This window comes from Tyto alba, unplaced genomic scaffold (assembly GCF_018691265.1).
Source record: "Tyto alba isolate M040663 unplaced genomic scaffold, T.alba_DEE_v4.0 Super-Scaffold_1000006, whole genome shotgun sequence".
In the NCBI taxonomy this organism is placed as follows: Eukaryota; Metazoa; Chordata; class Aves; order Strigiformes; family Tytonidae; genus Tyto; species Tyto alba.
In genome coordinates, this window is record NW_024881272.1 from 28,362,317 (window position 1) to 28,382,117 (window position 19,801).

At 38.0% G+C, this 19,801-nt stretch overlaps 1 long non-coding RNA gene across 1 annotated transcript in view; it reads left to right on the forward strand.

Moving 5' to 3' along the window:
* The window catches only part of LOC116965471, a 33,219-nt gene that overhangs the window by 7,499 nt on the left and 5,919 nt on the right, over nucleotides 1–19,801 (forward strand). Inside the window, exons 2-3 of the long non-coding RNA XR_004409380.2 lie at nucleotides 8,888–8,950; nucleotides 13,526–13,617. This is a non-coding gene — a long non-coding RNA (uncharacterized LOC116965471). The remainder of the gene's footprint in view (nucleotides 1–8,887; nucleotides 8,951–13,525; nucleotides 13,618–19,801) is intronic.

Genomic DNA, 19,801 nt, shown 5'->3' on the forward strand with positions numbered 1-19,801 from the left:
GTACAATATGTAACATGTGATGGAATCAATTATTTTTTTCCCCACAAGTTAGACTTGATTTATTTCTGACAAAGTAATAATTTTGCACTGGAGATACCAAAAGAGAGAAATCAGTTTGGGTACATGTCTTAAATAATAAGAATACTAGCTATCTTGGAGCACTGAGAAGTCTTTCAAACATTTCAAAAAGGTTTACTTGTTATTAGGTGACTTTTATAAATGGGAGTTAACTGTGGAGGACTGAGAGTAGCCAGAAGAGCTATATCTAGCTTCTAACGTATTGAGGAAACTAAATGGTAAATTATGATGAAAAACATCTTCCTCAGACATTTCTTCAGAGATTGAGGAACTTTCCCAGAGGTCTAGGCTCTGGATCTTTGCAGTATAATTTAAGAAGGTAATAAAGGAGATGAAAAATAATTAAAGTAACTTCTGTATTTTCACAGTCTTATTGTTTTCTTGCATTACTTAATGTTCAGAACAAATCTGCAACATCCTCTGCCTATAGCAAGAGTATCACACAAGGATGGCAACATTACTTCCTTGTCTGCCCAAAACCTTGTCTGCCTTTTCTAACTTGTCTATTAAAAGACAAAAACCCTGCCACAGTCTTTAGACTTCCATGGCCACCATGAGCTTATCACTAGCATTACTGATTTCAATTTATACTTCAAAGACAGCAAATACCCTAACACCTACCTAACTCACACAGCATCAGTATTTCCTAGGTTGCCACATATCAAGGTGTAGCCAGAAGCACAATTATGAACAGTTTTCATCACCCACTCACGTCAGTGATGGAGAGTGATAGGAAGTATTATGGTGGGTGAAATTCTGCCCATATGTTGGCTCCTACTAAGAAGTTCTTCCCAGTTCATGTAGTGGAGATTAAATACCAGGAGATCCAAAGTGGTCAGATATGACCACGGTAGGGCAACATGAGGTTTTTTTTTAAAATGAGTGGAACTCCACTTCTGGTGTTGGGTCTGGCTTTCCTGAGATGTCTTTAGGATATTTTCAAAGTTAAAAATGCTTCTTGTGGAGGAAGTGAAGCTCCATGCTGTTCTTTTTGAGAACACAGAAAAACATGGTCAAGGTACAATCAGATAAAACATCTGATTTATTTTCTCTCCTTACTGTTCTGCAGAATGACAGAACTAAAAAAATCCATATTTGATGTACAAAAAAACCCCTGTACCACATTAAAAATATTTAATTTTGGAAAGACACTTAAATAATAAAAGCAGGAGAACAAGTTAACCTCTTGTAGGGAACCTGCTTGTTTGATAAAATATTAAGAAACATCTTAATGGCAGTCTGAAAGAAAATTAAATAGAGCATACTGAATCCATGTCAAAAATCTATTCGAAGAAGAAATAAGGAAGTGAGCATCAGAGTTGAGATAAAAATTCTGCTGTTCAAAATGACAAACATAATTTTTTTTAAGATCAAGGCATCTTTAAGGCCACAAAATGAAAGAAAAACTGATTAAATTATCAACAAATTAATTTGCTTTTAGATGCTGTTATACAAATATATTTCTGGGAATCCAGTGCTTAAAAAGTAATTAGTAATTTGTGAGTAAGTCAATACTTATTTTTCTACACTGATACATATGCAAAGCTCGAGCTGCTTATGAGGGAGGTACACTGTTTCATGCATAGTATGCAGCAGTGCTCCGAATTACAGGAAGACTCTCTCATCATTCAGCATGATAAATTTACATATACTGAAACAAATAACATTCTGTATTTCCTTACATATTTTATGACTATTTTCATATAAGCAAAAATGCCTTAAATCAGATTTTGTCCATTTTGAGGAAAGGACATTTTAGAGCAAATAGAGAATTACAGACTCCTGTTACATGTAACTTTTCTGTAAGCTATGCTTCACCCAGTCATTTGTGAATATTTCTGAGTTTTACTGGATATATTCACTTACTTTTCATATGAGATTTGCTGTCACTGAATGCGATATTCAAGGTCAATGTTGCAAATGTAGTTGTAAATGAAAGCTTCTGTTTTGGATGAATTTAAAACCTCAAGTCTTTTCTGTCCCTAAACAAACATGGGAAGCCTTATTTGAATATTCAGAGGAAAAATATTTCCTTCTTTTTCCAAAATTTGCTGTTACTTTGCTTTCAATTTTCCTTTTGTTCACATACCTTTATTCTCTTAATTAAAGCTGTTGACATGTCTAAATTAACAAGTCCTTTTATTGTATTCATAAATGGGGTAAGTTTGAGATCACCTATGAAAACCAAAGCAAAGCTCTGCCACACCACATTTTCATCCACTTTCCAGAAAGGCAGAGATTATCCTGCAGCACTGAAGGCTACACTTTCATGGTGGGAAGATATTCTGAACTTTACACTGTTTGCTGGCTATGTACAACAGAAGAATAGAAAATAACATCTGAGCTTGGGACAATTAACAGGATGTCTTTAGAATATTTTTATTAAGTTAATCTTTTCTTTTGCTTGAGCCAGAATTCCCCTTGAGAGGAAGAGAAATGATGCTGAGACAACTTACTATTGCAAATTAATTGTATGGCCTATTTCCCAAGCATTTAATTTGGCCACAGCAACCTGTTTAACTCAGATGAGTTGTCAGAAAGTGACATAAAAGAGAGACCAAGTTCTTTAGAGGTGGCCAGTAATTTTAAAGGGGTGAAGGGAAATGGCTGGCATTATTGCTTTTGTCCAAGTAAAGCCTCTTCTAAGCAGAGTAAGGGAAAATCAACTGATTTAGCCTCACCAAAATTCATGCTACTTGAGATCTTTTGGAAATGTTGACTGAAGAGGAACTGTGTACTGGAACAGAAGACTGAGAAAAGAAGTCAGGCTTCATGTGGCAAAAGCACAGGAAACAAATTAAAAAGCATAACATTTTTTACGTAAGTCTGAAATTTGGAATATAAATTTGGGATAGGAAGTGGGATAGATGCACCTGCACGCACCTGAGCCATCTACTTGCAAGGCAGCTGTCTCTACTGCATGAGGACAGGTAAATCCTTTGTGAAAAGGCCAGTAGATTAGGTCCCTGTTGCTTCCAAGTCAATGGGTCTGAATTTGATCTTTTACAGCATAGTTTGTTTTTTCTTTTTTAGCTCTGGCATTCTAGGAAGTATTTCCATGTGTGTACCCCTTGTCTGAGTCCACTCTTGGTATGTTGGCCTCCACGATTAAGCAATCCTGGATCCTAATAACCCATTGCCTCCAACTTTCCCAGCCTGCTGCCTCGGTTCTTCTCTCACAGCTGTATGGATTTCAGCTTTTCAAAGTCCGGTTTGACTCAGTCTATCAACATAGGAACTCACATTCAGCACAAATCCTTTTGGGACCACAAAGGTATAATTTTATAGTTAAATACATCACGTTTTTCTGGGAAAATGTAAAGGCAGTGAATAATGGAGACAGCTTAGAATTTGGCCTTTTATCAGACTCTCAAGGAATCTCTCCCTGAATAAACTCCGTTTCCCTGGGAATATTTATTGTTCAGGAAGCAACACTTAAAATTTCCCTTACCATGAAAGAATTTTGCAAAATCCTGTAGAAGAAGGTGGCTTATCGTCCCAAAGAACACTTTCACTAGCCTGATTACTACCTATAAGGATGTGCCCTTCTTCCACAAAGCAGGCAGGTGTAAGCAAGTCCTTCTAACAGGGAATTACTCTTTGAGAATAGGACACAGACATTTTAGTTATAGGGAGTAGAAGACTAATAGACATGAATACAGATTTGGAACAGATAAAATACTTATTCTAGTGGATTTTGAAGATAATCAGTTCCCGTTTCATTAGCATGTCCTAGAGATGGCTTATTTTCAGAGAATTACCTTTCACAATTTTAGATACCAGAGAAATATGGTTCCCAGAAGTTCAGGGGTTCCTTTTACTGAAATGACCTTGAAGAAAAGATCTTTTTCATTCTGCACCTTGTCTCTTCCTTTTCTGTCTCCCCTTATTGCTTCTGAGAAGCCAGTACCACCAGAGACCTTCACTCTGCAGGCTCTCTGCTCCTGCCAGCTTGCCTGCCCTGCAGACGGTGGGCAGGAGCAAAGTGCCTTGCAGGGACTAGGCACAAACTTGTTCTAAATGTTACTCAAAAATCCTAAATTGAATCTTGGTACCAGATATTCATTCATTTATTAAGAGCAAATACAGCAGACAACTAATGCTGCACTTTTTCTATTATTCAAACCTGCTGCTAACAATGAAGAAGATGATGTCATTCTCTGGATGTGACAAAGGACTAATATTATATGCAGTAAAAACAATGAGTCAACAGTTTCTATGCCCTTGAGGTCAAAGCATTCAACAGTTTTGAAAGTAGTCTGTTCCTTTTGTGCACAGAGCTTGTACTTGTATATTAATACAAAATGTGTAAAATCAATATATAATTTTAAAAAACCATATCTTTTTAGTTTCAAACAATGTTTCAAACTAAAAGACCAACTGAAATACCTTATAATATAAACTAACTGATCAAAATTTAACCCAGATATGTTAAGTATAATATTGCAAAACACTTTTTTGGGTCAAAAATACATTACCTATGTTATAATTTGTACGATCTTGAGAGGCACTTTGCAATTCCCAGTAAAATCAGTAAGAACCATGAGTATTAATGCAGCAACTAAATAATATGAAATGTTCTCAAGTTATTTTGTAATGGCCTGAAAGATAAGAAAGACCTTTAACATGGAAATGTGTTTTGAAAGACAATTGAAAGCAAGTAGTCTAACAACCGAAGTCTCCCAGATTTTCTGGAATACACAAAGTATTGACCAAATCCTGGCTGTCTTTAACCTCAGCTGCATCTAGCTCAGGCTAGTGCAAGAAATACCTAGTGTTGATACAGATCTTTTCTTCAGTAAATCTAAAATCATTATGGCGGATTATTACCCTCCTCATACAGACAGTGAAACTGAAGCACAGAGAAGTGACATCTCAAGGTCATTTAAAAGTCAGGAGAGTTTGGAAAAGAACCCAGATTTCTCAATCCCTGTCCAGCACTCTGCTCACTAGGCTTCACTGCCTCGCTGAGTATCTGCTTGATACAGCTCCTTTTCAAAACTAGACGTAATTTAACAACTTTTGAGAAGTTTTCAGTGCATCATATTGTTGCCTATAACAATTTTGTTTTGTGGAAAAATAGACTTGCTTAATTAGATCAGGTTGCCAACACGTGATCAAGTGCAAGGGAGTCCCGGGTCAGCTGCAGTTTCTGTTCTAGGTGTCCTTGCAGACCAAATTCAGAGATAGGAGAGCAAACTGGATTATATCTAGATGAACTTATATGTAGGAAGAAATACCATTTTGCCTGCATTGATGCTAGCTGACAGTGTTTTGGATTAAAATGAGCCCTAGTGTGGAATAAACAATATTCAGCATCCTGACAACTGAAATTAAACCTTAGACTGTGAATCCCAAGGAATTTCTTCTGGAATGCTGACAAAATGCCAGACTAAGTTTTCTCAGTTTTTGCTGACCACTTTATTGTGTTACCTAAAATAACTGCAAATGGGTTCAGACATAGCTTGTACAGTAGATCCCAGGCCCATATGATTACTTACCTAAAAAATGGAAGCGCACATCTGGCAGGCTAGCTGGTCAGCATCCTGACAGCTTTGTTAAAGTAGATGCAAGAGGCATGGCTCAGTCTGATCTTTAAACTCTAGTGTCTTCTAATGCTTAAGAAACTTATATTTTAGATATTTAACCCAAATATCTAAGCCTTAAAGATATCTCAGGTGTTTTAGAGTTATGTCATACTCTTCAAGAAAGATGAGGAAGCTTCTGAATTATCCACCAGTCACAAGGGCTCCAGGGCTCTGCATGGTCCCTTGCAAGTGAGAGAACTCATGGGATTTTAAGGAGGACTCTTTAGAGCACTTCAATTGAAACATATACATTTCCACTAAAAATTCAGTGACTAGTTGCTCTTATGAATTTGAACAAAATTAGACAGATTTAAGACAAGGCAAAATTAAGAGACTAAGTAACTTACAGAATTTCCTCTAGATATCTTGAGCTAATTACAAATCATATGGCATGCACAGTCTGGTATTTTAATTTCCATTGTAATTGATCCTCCATAGTTATGATTAAGAAAGGACACAATGATTTTGATGTCATGTAAAAGAGTGATGAATAGACAGGCATTAGAATAACTTTTGAAGTTGTAAGGTATTTTTGCAGGCAACATTTCTTACTGCTTAATGAAAGCCAACATCTGAATGTACTGCAGAAAGATTCACACACGCTGCAGCTGTGTTAGGTGTGCTGTTCAGCAGAATATATATATTTGTTCCTTTCCCACAACTCACACAAATATATTAAAGGCAAATTATTATCGGCCTATTTAATAAGTAGACTTATGAGGAAAAAAATAAACATAGGGGCTCATATCCTAGTGTGTTCCAAGAAGGGATCTTTACCTGACCTTTGCTTTTAAAACCTCAATCCCAGCAACAAACTTTGAAAACTTACATAACATTAAGTACTCTAAGCCCTACTGAAGCTGCACCTTTGTTAAAGAGGGTATTACAAGTTTAAATTAGGGACAGAGATTCCAATTCAGGAAAATACTGAAGATCGTATTTAAAATTAAACATAACTTCATCCTTTACAGTTCTACTGTTAATTTTTTCATGCATTAACACAGGCAAGAATGTTTCATAACACTAACCTCCCCACCCCTCTTTTGCTGGAAGGTCTTCTGAGAGAACATCATATCATCTAATCATTCCATAAAGTTAAATCTTATTTTCTCTTCCATGATTTTCTATTGTTGTGAGAAACAAGAGGGAAACTTTATACCAATTTTGATCTGTTTTCCCTGGCAAAACAAAGAAATAGGCATAGCATACATAATATGCTAGTGTTGTCTGTGGAGAAGAGGTTGGCATATAAAATCTGATGGAAATTCCCTCCCTCTTCTGGACAGATCCATACCTGCTTCCAGGAGAGAACCTCAGAGATCCCTGACTTGATCAGTGATTTTCCTAAGCACATATACACATCTGAAGCCTACACTGTTAAAGCGAAATGGTGAGAGAGGCTCTGAGAGGGGCCTCAACGTACACTTTCTCAGCTGCAGAGCTGGGGATGAACCCAAATTCCACATCCTGGGAGCAGCAGCAGGAACAGATGCCTCTTTTCAAGTCAAGCTTGGAGTCAATCTGTTCCCAAATTGCAAGACAGGGTTGGGGGTGTTGGATGGAGAACAGGTCTGTTCCCAAATCCTGATATTAGATAAACAGGCATAAAGGGACTTCAGGTAAATGGGTGTGGTGGGTAGGCTTTCTTATTGAGCTGAAGAAAGGGCAAGATCTTAGATGGGATAGTTTTCTTGCAGAATACATAATCTGCCCTATCAGTTAGATGGAATTATTACCCAATCACAGCATTCTACATAGCTAGAATGGTATTACTAATTCTCCTTAACAGAAACCCAGTACTGTGGTTTTGGTGACACACTGAAAATTTATTTTGATCTTTCTTGTGTTTTCAGATGGAAATGTACTGTCTCCTTCCTAATCTTAGATTAGAGTCCATACCGAAAAACCATTTTTGAAGTGATTAAGTTCATGTGGATTTATTTGTAAATGCTGGTTATGGGCCTTCCATAATGAATCATCTTTTTTTCCTAAAAGTCTTGCTAAGTACTAACTAGGAAATTGTCTATTTTATCTTGCAAATGGTGCATTATGTGTGAGTTTTTCGACAAGAATAAAATACTGCTTTTTAAACAGAAGTGGATGTTATCACTTCAAATGTGCTTATATGTATTTCCTGTGCTTAGATATAGCCTAGCAATAACAATACCACAATTACCAGAATGTATAATCTATAATGTAGTCCTGTGTAAATCAACACATAGCTGAATGAATTGCACACATCCTGCAGGATACCACTGCCATTCTAAATTGTTTCCGGTTAACACTGTGCATCTGCAGGATGATTTCTGAGCCGTGCTCAGACTGACTACTAACTTAGACTACTGGAAGTTACCTCCTTCTAATATTTAATGGCATCTATATATAGGTTTAAGTATAGACATAGAGCTAAAGCATGTTTTGTTCATGATTGCCTAAATGAGAAACCAGAAAACCAGACATAGAGGAGAGACAGTTTTGATGTTTTAAAAATGCTTCTGGATTTTCCAACAAGAATGCAAAATCATTGCAAACATTGCAAGGGCAAATGTTTAGGATTTCCATTCAGTTGTTAAATTACTAAAATAATGCATACCTGGGTTTTACATACAATGGAGACTCAAATGCATGATCTCAGATGCTCTGTCATTCCCTTTAGAATAGAGCATCACTTCTTTACGTAAAATATCTGAAAATATATATTTTTGAAAGTAATTTTATGAAGTCAGACAAAAAGAAAAGTCCAAACTAAGTCAGAAATAAATCATTTTAATTGCAACACACACTGCAGCCATACACTCAGAACAATCTTACAGGCATACTCTAACTGACTGACTCAGAAATTAGATCTAATTGACCTGTTCAGGGACTTTGTATTTTTAATTAGTTCTCTGATTCTGACTTTTCCAAACAGATGTTAAAACCAATACAAAGTTTTAAAATACTGTAAACCACTTAAAAACATAATTTTAAAATATGATCCTTTTTTTTTTTTAAAAAAAAGAGGTGGCAGTTGTGATAATTGACAACTTTCAGAGTTGGACTCAATAAGCCTCTAACTCTCATTCTGCTTTATAGCTGGGGGACCACCTTTCATGGATATATGTGATTTCCACTGAGTCTCTTACAAGCCACTATAATTTTAGTATGTTTTAAAATAATAATATATCAATTTAGAGAAAATATATTATGCTAAACCTGTTATTTTTCTCTTTCTGATACAGGTCTACCATACCAAAAAAAGATTCTAGCAGGAAGTGACAATCAATGTAGTGCTTCCTTGAAAGGTATTTAAAATTATCCCTGTTTCTTGCTGCTTTTGGTACAAAATAATGTGATGAATAAATAACTCAAACTTAATCTATCCATTGCAGAAGCTCATAGAGAATATTAATTGTGTTAGCATGCATACCTGCATTCATTGCAGAAGCTCACTGAGAATATTCATTGCATTAGCATGCACATCTGCATGGCAGGGAGCAGGGCAGGAGTGCAAGAAGCAACCATGGCCACATGGCCAAGGGTAGCTGAAGAACTGAACACATGTGCTGAGAGGAATGACCAAGCCCCTCTGTACTTCAGGTCTTCTGGGACATGCAAGTCTGCTATAAAACAGTGTAGCCATTCAGATCCATACAAAGAACTTTTTCCTTCTAAGTTTTATTGTCTTTCCTCTACTGGGCGGTTAATTCGTGTACTCATTTTACATTTCCTGTTATTGCCTTTTACTTTCTCTAGTCTGATCTTGTGTAGAAAGATGCCCAGAAGCTTGGGATGGCTGCCTTTTTAACCATGATTGAAGAAAAAAGACTACAACTAAATTTTACCTGTATATGCCAATCCAGCTGCTCTCACACCAGGTCCCTTTGTAAGCACTTCATACCCCTTTGGAATTAATAGTCAAGTGTACATTATCATATGACAGGGTAATGGAGAGCCTGGCTATCCCTGACTGTAGAAAAAAACTCTGAAAATTAGGCTACAATGTGCCATAGCCACACTAGGGTCACTACATGAAAGCTGACTTAGCTGAAGATGAGGATGAATTATTCTGCTTGTCCAGATTCAGGTTGGCTCCAGCGGTACTGCTGAAGCAACCTAGGCATACATCTCCTTGTGCTCTCCATGAGAAGACACATCTGTGGGACATGGTGTTTGCACCAGTGACCCTGCTAGGACACACACAGCTCTGCTGGTGTTAGTCTCTACAGATCCAGCTCTTCATTCTTCATCAGCCCATCTGCTTAACCATGAGCTGTCTCTGAATTTTTGTACACATTTTTTGGACTGTCACAGGTGTGTGGGAGTTGTTCGCACCCAGACAGCAGACAGACCCAGCTTAGTTTACACAAGTAATTTAAAAAACAAAGCTTGCAAACCTGTGATGTAATTAGAAACACAGGTATTATGCGTATAAAATAATTATTAATTCTTTAATGATGTAAGTAATTTAGTTATAAAAAGCAGGTAGAATTATCAAATTATATTTGTCTTATTTATTGCTAACTTTTTAGCTGTGGCACCACCTTGTGGACGTTACTACATGGAATGAAAATCATAGAATCCTAGAATTGTTTAGGTTGGAAAAGACCTTTAAGATCAAGTCCAACCATTAACCTAGCACTGCCAAAAAAGTTGACTAGTGGCAACAAAAGCAACTAAAACAGAGCAGGCATTTCAGAAAAACAACTACATTCACACATGATTTGCTAAAGTGGAGTAAAATAACTAAATTCAAAAACTGATTCCTAAAATAACACTTGGAAATAAAATGTGTAATAAACATTGCCATCAGCTGTATTTGCAGTTTTTACCAACTCCTCTAAGCATCATCCAAGAAGCATGGTAGCCTTCAAAACTATTTTTGTTCCTTCTTGATTGATTAACTAGCAGCACCTGAACCCCAGTTCCGTTGTTGCTATGTAAACAGACATGACTTGTGCAAGTATCCCAAGTAACAATACTTACAAGTCAGAACCATAATGCTGAACACATGGAGAAAACCTTAGGTCCTACTCCATAAATGTAAACTCAACAGTGAGATTAGTGTCCAAGCTAAGCCAAAAAAAAAAATCATCTCTGACAGAGACGAATTGGTGGATCTTTTAAATGCTTGCTGAAAAACAAAACAAAACAAAAAATAAATTTAAATTCCACTTTGTTGGCCATTAGATTCCCAGAACAACCTTTCAGAGTTGAAGTAACAGGGTGTTACTGTTACGAGTACTTGACCTGCTATACCGGAAAATCAGTAAAGCACTGAGGAACCAGAATTTTAAACAGAAGGAGATCTCCAAGTTGTGTGCAGTATATATACATCCCATGTGTGCACATCTGAGTAAGCCCAGGAAGCATAGTATTAAACACTGAATTGCATGTTCCATTTCCATTTCTTTGAAAACTACCTGCATACAACTTGCTATTGACACTAGCATAAAACGAAGGTGGAGAAGACGACAACTCGGACCAAGTTCCTCCCTTCTTGGATTGTCAATGGACTGGGCTGAACTCTGCCTGGGGATCTGACATGCATAAACCCTGCTTGGGATGAACAGCTTCTGTGTCTGGCATAGTTTTTGGGCACAGACCCCTCATATCATGCCTTTTCTTCAAATACGGACCTCTGCAGCCCAAATACTGCAGGCCCTTCAACTAATACTGACCATACTACAGTCCCTCCTTGAACTCTCCTTAGTAGCAGATGGAAGTTCACCCACCAGAGCATTTCTGTTTCTAGTTTAACTCTTTTGTCAAATATGTAACTATTAAAGCAAGGCATGGAAACCCTGCAGCCTTCAGCTGAGAAAACTTCTTTTAAGTAGCTGTCTCAGTTGATTACTTTTTTTTCCTTTGTTAGACAGTATCTATTTTTTAAATGAAGTTTACACAAGTTTCTTTCCGGATATTTGTGCATTCACAAATTCTTCCCAATTAATCATTATAGTGATAGAAATAACCAGTAAATCAAGTTTTTTTTGGCTGGCAGCCTCAGAGGCTGCTCCACAACTGCTCACTGCCCTTGTGTTGTTTCGAACTGGAGTGTTACAGCAAACATAAGAGTTCACTAAATTGAACAAAATTAATAAATACAGGTAGTTAACAAACTTTTATGGGGATGCTTGCTTGACACATAAGGCAACTCTTAGAAGAAGTGGTCTAGCATTTGAGAAAACTTTTGAGAGATGGTTGGGCCAAAAGAACGTTGTGATTAATGAAAGAAAGTTTGAGCAGAAAATAACAATGTCTCCTCCTTAGGCACCATCCATGTAATTCTATTCCTCATAGCAATCAGTTGCACTAGTGCAGACTTATTAATGGCCTTGGATGTATCTGGATGGAAGTTTTCATCCAGAAAATTGCAGCAGCGGTTACTGTAAACATGGGGTGAGTGACACAGAAGAGACTGTGCCAAGTCCATTCTTATATTAACCTCAGTTTATAAAAATATCTTCTTTCTAATCTTCTTGAGCAGGTGAGAATGTTATTTTGTGTCCATCACACTCAGTGGATTTGCTTTTAGAAAATAAGCTAATAAACTGTGTGGTAAAAATAACCTTATATTTCCATAATAGTATCTTCTCTAGAAACTGGGAACGCTCTTGAATGTTTTAATTATCTCTTTCCTGAAAGTCAGCAGAGTAGCATGGTACTATATTAAAATAATTTTCTTTGGGTTTCTGCAACAACTGATTTCTTGCTGAATTAGCACATCAACTGCAAAACCAATTTCCACAGCATCAGTGACCTTATGTCACTTTACTTATTACAGAAGCTAGACAGAAAGTTTCAGAGGGCTGTAACAGTTTACAATTATTCAGTATAAATCCACTTACTAAACTGATACATGCAGGAGACAAGCCCCTGAAATTATGGTGCTAGTTTGTATGGTTTAAAGTCAGATTTCTGCATTTTCAAATGCCATACCCACTGACACAGAACTGCAGTGGGTATTAACAGAAAATGGGTCAGGCTGGAGAAAATCCTGGGAAGAGTGAGAAAGCAGCCAGCACCCCCCGGCTAAAACTATGGGGTACACAGCCCTGGTGTCAGGGAAAAAAAGGGGGTTCCTACCACAGGGAGAAGTGGAGAAGGGCACCAAACCTTAGACATGAAAGTTTCAGAGGGTCCTTTCAACAAGAGAAGAATATCGAGGTGATGTTCAGAAAGTTTGCAGAAAGGGATGGATAAACCCAGACTCCTCTAGTCCAAATGCAAAACCTATCTGGTCTACAGAAAAACAAAGAGCACAGCTCTAGCTATCAAAAGACAAGGCAATATTAATATGTTATTTAACACTCTTTTCATCAAACAAAGGTTCCATAAACCTCTATGTTTATTAGACATTAATTTTCTGTATTACTGAGAAACGGGTGACTTGGAGCTATGCCAGCCTTGGATAGATATAATAGGTTATAAATTTATAAAAGTAAAAAAAAAAGTAATACTCTGCATGAAAATCCATCCCACGCAGAGACTACTGCAATCCGAGAACAGACGCTCTAAAAGCGTTAAGTCAGGAAAAAGCAGTGGCAGAAGATGGCAACTCATGACTAAGTATATTTGACCTTCATATGTTATTTATATCTGAAGACTTAATTTTGTGGTTTCAGGATGGGTTCATCCACAGCAAAATTTGATGTCTTCTAGTATTTATCACAGGTGTTATTTATACATTTATATCTTGGCCTACCATATCCAACGTGACTCCATATATTGATAACAAAGAAACAGGTTGTTTACTTATTGTTTCATTTGCTGAAGTGAAAAAAAAAATCAAATGCTTTATAATCTATTTATTTCCTAATTCTTTGTGCAACATTCCTCAATTTCTTGTTTTCCAAAGTGCTTTCCCTTTTTCTTAGAGGCAATATGAAAGATGAAGAGTTTTCAAAAGAAAGAGGATCTGGGAATTCTCAACACTGCACGTTGGCTTTTTCACGATGAAAAAACACAGGTAAATAAATCTTCATAGCACCATTCAGCTGATCTAAAAAGATACATTATCTTTGCCTTTACATATAAATCTTGTGTCCATTAAAATATGAAAGCCATTTTTTAATTTCATCTTTGTTCTTATTCTGAAGGTGCTGTAAGAATAGTTACAAAGTGCCACAGAATATGCAATGTAATTATATGTTTTACCTTGCTCAAATTATGATATTCTCAACTCCTTGAGACATACTATGTGCTGAAGTAATATGTCAAAATACATTGCAATTTGTTAATATCAGTACTAGTAAGGAAAGAAAGCATGTAACAAACCATGAAATGAATTCTGCACCATAAAGCACCAAACATTAATTTCCAGAGTAAAGTATATGGTAAGATTTTCCAGAACAAGACTAAACTAAAATAGGTGTTCAGATAGAGGTTGCAGTCCAGCTGAAGCGAGAGATCATTATGGATATTCAGTGTCATTGATAGTAAGACCCAAGTCACTTCTATATTTGTATTTTTAAGTAAAATAGCACTCTGATGAGACAAAATACTTAGCAGCTCCCATCATGCCTTTTCTGGGCCTCAGTCATCTGGATTTATTTCTAGGGTCACAGCCTTTGCTTTCTGTAGGATTCCTACACAGTCACATTCCAGCTAAAATGCTGACAAGACATAAGTGAACGGCTTCAAATATTCACAACATCACTGAGGTCAGAAGCACCTCAGGAGATCATCCAGTCCAACCTCCAGCTCAAAGCAGAATCACACAGAGCAGGCTGCTCAGGAGCTTGCCCAGTTGGGTTTTGAGAATCTTCAAGGATGCCAACTCCACAGCCTCTTTGGGCAACCCTATGACAGATGCTCCAGTCTTCATGGCCCTTTCCTGCACTTGCTCCAGTGTGTCCAAGTCCCTCCTGTTATGGGGACCCCAGAACTGGGCACAGAACACCCACTGAAGGCTCACTAGTGCTGAGTAAAGGAGAATAATCACCTCCTTTGACCTTCAGGCAATGCTTTTCCTAATGCAGCCCAGGATGCTGCTGGCCCCCTTTTCCAATATATATGTTTACAGATATAACAGAATTTGAAAGACATGATTAGTTTTATATTTCCACAGCCTGCTATATATCAGTGAAATACAACTGATATTATTCTGCTAATATATGTTTTATGTCAGTATTGGGGATTGTATTTATGCTCTTATTGATGCTTTTCCCAAATAACTGGCCCATTAAAACCAGTTGTTTGGGATAACTATATACTGCCTTGTAAAAACATCTGTGCACAGATTTCTAAAGGTAACACTGAAAACCTATAACAGTGCAAATCCAGGTAACTTTGTAGGAATGAAGGCATCTTGGAAAACTGCAACTCTAGAGAACAGGAATTCTCTATTTCATCATGTTGTTAGTGCTGAGAGCTAAAGATAGCAAATTAATCACTATTATGTTTAACTCACAGATAACCTTTTATAGCAGTAACATCCAACTCAAACTTCCAGTTTCCAAACTCCACACTGTTTCAGGAGCCAAAAATCCAATTCTCCCTCATGTATTCCTGAGAATCTTCCACTTCCTCTGCAGCTGCCACAGTGCAACTGCAGACAGCACACTTCTGTACCGACAATACACAAATTTTCTGTGGAGAAAGGCCCTTAGACTTTCCAGTTGGTCCTCAGGCAGCCTAAAGCAATGAGATGTTCTATCAGATTTGTTTGTCTTGGCAGGGAGGAGAGCAACCTTGTTCTTGAAAAATCTACATTTAGTTCCCCATCTATAAACAATTTTAATCAGTTCTTCCATCTGCAGTCTATGCCTTTGTTTGGCAAACAATTTTCAGTGTTTCTTGTTATACATATCAAATTGTTTCTGTTCTGTATGAGCTATGATGACTTAAAGGACCAAAGTTTCATATGGTGTAAGGAGTTTGTTTCCTCTGAATGCAGTGGTACCCTTACTGCCCAGGTTGGTCCATTTCTTTGCATTTCTCATAGTGTGTGACTGCAAAAACCAGGAATAATTAGGCAAAGCAAAACTCCTTGCCATTAGCAACATACCAGTACACGAGCCAATACACAGTCTAGCTAATGTCCTTTTACCTTCTGGAATAGTTTAAAGCAGGATGCAAAATAATCTTCCAAAAATACATAAAGTCCTTTCCACTCTTTTTCGTATAAAGCTATGCCAAAAGCCCTGGGAAAGCCTTTCGACCTTTCAGCTGACATGCTCAAAAGAAAACTGGGAGACTGGCAACAACCCACAATATAATTAGGACAATGCTGGGATTCAGATTAACATTATGAAAAGCAAACACCTTTCATACCACTCCCAGCTCTCACATACCTGTGCTGAGGCGAGATTAAAATTCAGATGCTAGGAAGCAGAGTAGCTCTTCCCAAAACAACACTAGATTGGCCCAGGTGGCCGCAACCTGCACAATTTTTCATAGCCTGACATTCAAAGTGCCTCATAGCTGCCTCTCGGTCTCAGAGATTTTGAATATCCTTCTCAGCTTTTTCCAATGCAGACCAGATGTTGTATTGTGATAATTCTCTCATGGGCCTTTTCCATTTTGACTCTCCATCAGCTAGGGATCCAAGGAGACATTACTTGAAAAGCAGGAACCATAAAAGAGCCAGGAACATATAAATTAAAACATAAGCATTAATTTGTTTTCCAAGATACAGATGTCTTTTGTCAGTTCAAGCCTTGATCTCTCTACCACTTAAAGGCAACAGTTGTTCTGTGGAGGCATGCACTGGAAATTAGCCAATGGGCATTAACTTTTGGTTCTGATTGAACTGAGGAAAATTTGAAACAGAAACACAGAATTAAAAGTTGTGACAGTAACTAATAGCTGATGCCATTTCAGAGTGTTCACAACATTAATACCAGAAAAAGCGTCTTACCATAAGGAACTGTAGAATTATTGAACCTTTTGGACAAATCTCGGAAGAGTTTCAAGTTGTCTTTGGTGATGGCAGGGGCCTTTCCTTCTCCTTACCTTGCTGATCTGTTTATGCACAGGGACCAGGATCTGTCTCTGGGGAACTGGATCCTATGGTGGTGATTAATGCACGTGACAGTGGGGTTACGGCAATGTGGCATCGCCACAGCTCTGGAGAAAGGGACAGGGCTGGAAGAGGAAGGGACACAAGGCAGAGACAGTATGGCTGCAGAGAAGTAGAACAGGCTGATACCACAGACATGAAAATGCAAGTAACGAACTGTATACTTTAACTATTCTGGTAAAATACTACAGTAACATCAATATAGCTCTTTAATAGTTTCTACAGCACTGTATCCTCACAGAAGTTAACCAAGACAAAACACTGTCTGGTCAATAAAACATGAACTTTGGTATGAAGGATTGGCTCTGGTGAGTTTAAAAAGAGGTAGAGCAAAAGCTTTCCTCCTTTTGATTAAAAAGAAGAATCCACTCAAAGCATAAGCCACCTAGCTGCAAAAACCTACACTGCTGAAAATCAAACATAAAGTACTATGCTAAAATTATATACCAAAGTTGGAATATTCAACTGTCATTATGGAGACACAGATTTAAGAGAAGACTTTCATCTATTATGAACACGAGTGCTCAGAGTTCACTGCAAATATTTAATTTTGTAGTAACATAACACATCAAGCCTTGTTTTCAAATGGCCATTGAAAATCTTTATTTTTTTAATGCTAAATCACTTGATATATCAGTATTATTACATCTCAAAATTTTCATATCAATAAAAATTTAATAGGTAAGACTTAAAATAGTAGAAAGGCTAGAGGCAACCACAGAAAACGTTTGCAAAAATGTGCAAAATAAAGAGATAAGGATGAAGACTTAACTTTTTAAACAACCTATATGTATATTATTTTTTTATCTTTAAGAAGTAGCAATTCACAAGTCACACCTCTTCATTCCCTTTCAAATCAATTTTATACACCTACACAACTCTTCTGCCAGTGGGTTACTGCAAGTTTACACTTACACTGTGAGTTTCCAGTCCTGCTGTATTTTCTTGATAAAATCTATTAGTACAAGAGATTCATATTACTCTGCAATTTCTATCAATTAACTCTGTTTATAATACACTGCAACTGAACATTTTATCATGCATATTATCAGGTGAATGTACAACAGATTACTCCTCAGTGTCTTGATGTCATCAGTTTCCTTCCTTCTTATACGGGCATATACATGCAACTATAATTTGTAATTCAATCTAATATAAAAACTATCATTGAATGCTTGCCCTTATCTTATACTCCTCCGGACCTGCTTTTACCAACAGCATCTTTTTCTAGATCCTTCTGGTCAGAGTAAGGAAATAGTCTGTCCCTATGTGTCCTGTTTAAAGTTTTTGTAAAGTTTTTGTGGGATTGAATGCACCCTCAGCAGATTTGCCAATGACACCGAGCTGTGTGGTGTGCTGACATGCTGGAGGGAAGGGATGCCACCCAGAGGGACCTCATGAAGTTCAACAAGGCCAAGTACAAGGTCCTGCCCACGTGCTAGGGCGATCCCAAGCACAAATCCAGGCTGGGTGAGGATGGAGAGCAGCCCTGCAAAGGACTTGCGGGTATTAGTGGATGGAAAACTGACTCTGAGCCAGTAATGTGTGCTCGCAGCCCAGAGAGCCAACCGTGTCCTGGCCTGCGCCAAGGGAAGAATGGCCAGCAGGGCAAGGGAGGGGATTCCCCACCTCTACTCCACTCGTCAGACCCCCCTGCAGTGCTGGGTCCAGCTCTGGGGCCCCCAACATCAGAAGGACACAGAGCTGCTCGAGCGGGGCCAGAGGAGGCCACAAGGATGATCAGGGGCTGGAGCAGCTCCCCTGGGAGGCCAGGCTGAGAGAGTTGGGGGGGTTCATCCCAGAAGAGAAGAGAAGCCTCTGGAAAGACCTTACAGTAGCCTCCCAGTACTTAAAGGGGCTACAGGAAAGGTGGAAAGGGACTCTTTTTCAGGGGGTGTAGGGATAAGACCAGGGGTAACAGTTTTAAACTGGAAGAGGGTAATTTAGATTAGATGTAAGAAATAAATTCTCTCCTGTGAGGGTGGTGAGGCACTGGCCCAGGGTGCCCAGAGCAGCTGTGGCTGCCCCCTCCCTGGAAGGGTTCAAGGCCAGGTTGGACGGGGCTGGGAGCCCCCTGGGCTGGGGGAAAGGGGCCCTGCCCGGGGCAGGGGGTTGGAGCTAGATGATCTTTAAAGTCCCTTCCAACCCAAAGCATTCTATGATTCTATGATTTATACCAGAGCTTGCCCTTTCTCAGCACTACAATGAATTCACTTGGTGGAACACGGGTTCTGAGCAATCACTATTCCCTCACTGAGCACCTCTGGAATAAATTCTTGCTTTCCAACATCCTTTTATTACAAGCTTTACATACTAATTTTCTTTTCCTAGGCTACAGCTTCTTCTCTGGATTTCACACCATACTAATATCTGTCTGTACTCCCCTTGTTGAATTGTTCATGCTTCATTATTTAAGTGCAGGGAATTCTAAGTAGCTGTTCCAACTTCATATGCTCTTCCCCTGAGGGGTGAACTAGCATCCGCGGTTCCCTGCCTCTTGAGGAAGAAACACCTTCCACAGAAGAGAGTCACAAAGCTCCTTTCATGGCTTCATTTCACACTAAGAAAGATTATGATTTTGATTTTTATTGCACATGCTGGTTCCAGCAGAATTTGCTCTTAGGTAAAAATTGTAGTCCCGTGTATTGCTAAAGTTTTAATATTCCCTTCCTTAAGGAGAAGACTGAGGTAAAAATTGAGAATATACATTTTTCTCAAAGGATTTCCCCTGGCTTAGACATTTCCTCGCAGATGCCTTTCACCAAAAATGTAGAATTCTATTTCAAAAGAGGCTTTCGATTTCTATGAGAAACAAAAGGAATCAGTCAGGAACTCCTGCGTATCCACAGGCACTTCTGTGAGTTTTTTAATAATATGCTGGTAATGTGCATTTATAGCTTCATCTGTTAATTTATTAAGAATGGTGACTCTTTTAGATCTATTTATGTTATGAATGAGTTGTGTTTATGAAACTCCCAGACTACTGAAGGATGAAAATCTAAGTCTTTAGATTCAATATAAAGTAAACAGTCACTTTAAACTCAACTGTAAACTGGCAGATGTATGCTCACATTAACAGGTAATTTTAAGTATTACAATATACTGTATCTGGTATGTCTTTAAAGTGAAG